This window comes from Etheostoma spectabile, chromosome 1 (genome assembly GCF_008692095.1).
Source record: "Etheostoma spectabile isolate EspeVRDwgs_2016 chromosome 1, UIUC_Espe_1.0, whole genome shotgun sequence".
Lineage (NCBI taxonomy): Eukaryota > Metazoa > Chordata > Actinopteri > Perciformes > Percidae > Etheostoma > Etheostoma spectabile.
The window spans coordinates 12,468,808-12,473,346 of NC_045733.1; the positions used below are offsets into that span (position 1 = coordinate 12,468,808).

The 4,539-nt window shown below is 37.0% G+C and overlaps 1 protein-coding gene across 5 annotated transcripts in view; it reads left to right on the top strand.

Moving 5' to 3' along the window:
• The first annotated feature begins 3,995 nt into the window (after nucleotides 1-3,995).
• Nucleotides 3,996-4,539, top strand: part of si:dkey-56m19.5 (fibrous sheath CABYR-binding protein) — a 4,699-nt gene continuing 4,155 nt past the window's right edge. For all 5 annotated transcript variants that reach the window (XM_032527161.1, XM_032527333.1, XM_032527246.1 and 2 more), the window contains exon 1: nucleotides 3,996-4,256. The gene's annotated coding sequence lies outside the window, so the exon portion shown is untranslated. The remainder of the gene's footprint in view (nucleotides 4,257-4,539) is intronic.

Consider the following 4,539-nt stretch of genomic DNA (forward strand, 5'->3'; position numbering starts at 1 on the left):
GTGATATGTATCGTTTTAATAATTATTCTAAGGGAATGAAAACTGTGTTTGTACAAAATGTAATAATAATACATTAATCAAAGAGGATTTGACACAAGTAGACTATTCTGCGTGGCATAAATCTTCAAACGTGTGTTCAAGCCCTTCTGGACGTGTGCCAATACTGATGTCATAGCAGGGGTTTTTTTCCCCCCCGTGCAACAGCTGATGAGAATACTTTTATTCTGGGAATGCCAGTATAAATTGGAATTCTGAAAAGAGGGAACTACTTTAACTCTCAAAACAATTACTCAATTAGACTGAAAGCCAGGGATGTAATATTATACTATTATATTATATTATACACTATTATATTATACTATATCTTTAATGAGTATAATTTAAAATTGTTTTATTATTGTTGTTTTGTCACAATTTTGTGAATTTACACAATAATGAAAAGTTAATGAAAAAACAAATGATGAGAATGATGTGTAATAGCAAGAACTGACTTGTGTTTTGTGTGATTCTAGCGTGGATTTAAAGTCTGTCAGTTTCAGCCAATTAATTAAGGTATCATTATGAGCTTTCTTAAAGCACATTTTTACTTTACTAGTATAACCACATGCAAGAAAAGGCAAGACAGTGGTCTCATGGCTGCCCAGCAGTCTTATAAACACATACCATGATGGTATCCATAGATACGTTTGAACACATGTATGTCACTGATTCAAGAACTTCTTTTGTCAAAGGATGTTGGTTTGTAAAAGGACACTTTCATGGGGCTAACAATAATAAGAGAAGTATCCAAATTCAAACACAGTTTGAATTGTTTACTGGCCCAGTATGGCAGATTGTTGGATTGTTAATAACTATTTGTCAAAGGGGCTGCAAGGACAAAAACGGAGTGTGCCAACCAGCTCAGCTCTAGTACCACCATCAATCCAAAGGTTAAGTAGTATTTTAGAGTATAGTCTTAAGTCACCTTAGGCCTTTAACCTGGTCCCGTTATCAATAAACAGCTTCTTCTACAGCATTCCTTGTATTAAGATGGATATAAGAAATATACTGTACATTGAACCAATTAATTAGGAAGCCATCATAAATTGTGTCATAACTCAAACGCAATCTTCACCAACGTTCAGCATCCCTAAATAAGGCTTTGCGGCATTCCATGTCCAATCATTTTATTACCCAAGGTCTCCAGTAGAGGGTGCTTTTCACGTTTATCTGAAATTGAATGGATAGAAATCATAACCAAACCATTTTTGCACCTCTCCTCCCTTTCCTGCAAAGGCTGGTATTTTACACATTTGAACTCTCATTATAAAAATGAAGCAAACCTATAACTTCACTTTGGTTGGGTTTAATGACAATTATTTTCTCTCTCTCTTAAATTGTGATGCATCAAATTATATAAAAATTAAATGCGGAAATCCAAAACTTTTATTTAACCACTGGAAGACTGAATCTTCATCATGTCAAAACTACCAGTGGCTTTAATGTGTTGGTGTGGTCATACTTTGATTTTTAATGCACTTCTACTGCACCTTGTGTTTTGCCTATAACCATGCCTCTCCTGATTTTTTTAGTTGGTGTACTATGCCTTTCAATAAATAAAGCCTGGACCATTGCAAAAGCACACAACAAAGTTATCAACTAACTTGGCTTATGAATGAATAAAAAATGGCTCTAATGAGGAACACTATGACTTTCAACAACTTTTGTGTTTGTCACACCCTAGAAGTATGCTTTAAAATCATCCATTTTAGGCCACACTTAGGCCATTTCATAAATGTTGATTGTCCTGGTGATAACAGTATATACATTATCTCTTTTAAATTACTTTAGGAAGTTGATTGTGAGTGAAAATCAAATTTAAAGCTAAAAAATGTTTAGATGAAATCAAGTTATTGTTGTAATTGACCTGTCCAAAGCCTATACACAAGCCCAGCTTTTCATATTCCTGCACACACTGAGCTACTGGTTTGTAGCATGTTGTAGCACCCAACTCCTGTTCGTTTTTTTCTTCACTTCTTCAGGGAGGAGGGGGTTCCAAGGCCTCCCCATATGTCTGTGAGTCCTCTGTCTCTGTGGAGCAGCGTGGTTGGCTGGGATGCTGGTTATACTCTTGGGAATGCATTCCAGAGCTTTTGCATCATGTGAAACTCAGCCTTTGCTGCCCCCTTGTCACTATTTAGCTCTGCAAACAAGGTGGATCATATTTTCTTGTTTTCTTTAAAATATAGTGGCATCTGGAAAGCAGAAAAAAATAGATAGCAGAGCATTTTGTAAAATGGTATAATATGCTATAAAGACCTAAAGTCTAGCAAGATCAACTAAATAACAGACATTTGCTTATTTCAATATTACTGTCACTGTCCGATTCTTTTTTATGAATCAAAAATATTCATGTGTATAACCGAGAGTCATACAAAATGTTAATGGTTATCTCACAAATGGTCAGTTTAACAATGTATATTTGCACAAAAATATGAAATTGTGTCATTTTTACACCTAAAATGTTTACTGTGTGTCATTATCTTAATGCGCACTAGGTTTTACTGATGCTGTGTTGTGCTGAGCTCTTGTAACAGGAGAGGGTGCTATCTCCTCAATAATGGTTGTCTGGTATTAATTCTATAAAAGATGAGTGATATTGTATTTAATTTGTCTGAGTTTAACATCTGTTGTGTTAAATGAAAGCATATGGTATTATCAAAAATCATGCTAACATTTTGAAATGTATATTTGTTATATGCACTGAGACACATTTCTTGCATTAATGCCACCTGAGTTTATACTATACCGGTATGTCAAGTAGCCACTATTATTTAAAATACCCTTAAAAATCACCCACAGCAGGACAAAAAAACCTTCTCTGGCTGCTTTCCAAAGCAGTTTTCTGATTAAAAACCAGGTTGGTGAGCTTTGAGTGATGTAATAAGATCGTCAGTACCATTGTTATGTGATGTGTAATGCCTTTTTTCCAGTTTCACTGAGAGAAACTGTTAAGAAAAACGTGTCTGTGTCGGAGCCAGTCTCATCTTTTTTCACGACTCTCCCAGTGGCAACAAGTGGACTGCTGCAGTAAGAGATATGAGATGGGCTTCATGCAACATAAATATAAAGTCTTTAACTTTATTTAGTTAATATACACTATACCTGATAGTGATGGTTATCAGATACCTCAACGTAGTAGTGTGTCAGTGGCATGCTGTGGGTCAAATGTTTAAAGGAGACAATCTGTTCACCTGGAATTGTCAGTTGTTAAATTTCTTTAAGTCTCACCCCGGACCAATCTTGTCCCATCAACACATGGAAGGCAAATAGCAAAGAAGCCCGAGGCATCAGAACACTTGTAGAGTGAACGTTTGTCCTTTTTATACCCCTAACCAGAACAGAAGTATTATTTTCATTTACCGTAAAGCCAGTCCTGGGGATGCACATAAATAACAGCCTGTTCCTGTGTATATTTATGATGTCACAGGATGAAGACATTGATCCAAACATTGATGGCCATACAGTATATCAACAGCTTACCACAGCTCAAGAATGAGTCACATTTTGCATCATTCCATTTAGCCTACTTTTAAATAATAATAAAAAAAATAAAAGTATACATTATTATTATTAAACCCCAAAAAAATCAGTTTGCTTTTTAATTTACATATTTTAAACGTGGTATGTTCCTTTCGTGATTAGGCTACTATGTAGGCAAGTAGCGATGAGCCTGTGTGTAACAACAGAAGAAGAAAAAACATCAAGGAGCACTGCGTGTGTGCGTGTGCGTGCGCGTGCATGTGTTTGCTGCACAAGTGGTTTCACTGACATGATGCCTCCTTTTTATTTTAATACTCCTGTGACCAGAGGGCTGTGGCATTATTCTTTGGTAAAACAAAAGCAGAGGAGAAATGGACATTTTACGAAGTGGCATTAGTGGCAGTCCGCTCTCAATAACCACACTCAGTCCGCAGATGTATTTACACAATAGAGAAATAGTCTATGTACTGAAGTGGGTGTGTGCGGGAGAGGAGGGGTTAAAGATTGGGAGGGTATAGATTGCAGACGGAGCAGTAGTGGAGTAGGCTGGATTGTGATAGCGACAGATGTCTGGAAAACTGTGAGGGGGCACTCCTCGGTTACAGCACAGTCCCACACTGCACCTCGGAGAGCAGGGGCGGAATCTGCAGCTGTCACTCCTAGGTTTACCTTCATTATCCCATCCAGTCGGAGCCTGGAAAAGAAGCCTAAGTGATCACTTTCTAGAAATACAGGTCGGTCTCATTTCATTTTTTTTTGTATGTTTTATTTTTCAGTTGCAACGTGTGCAGGATATATATTCTGTGGGTTAAAAGAAATAAAATAAGTGAGTTAGAAAGAAAGATGCCTATGAGCTGCAGCTTAACCATTGTTCTCTCTCTCTCTCTCTGCCTTTTCTTGTATTATGCAAATGTGTACTTTTCAAGGACGGCACAATAAAGGCAGGATTTATTCTCTCCCGTGCTCACAGTCGAATTGGATTTTGTGCGTCGTCTCAGGCAGCAGCGCTGTTTTTTT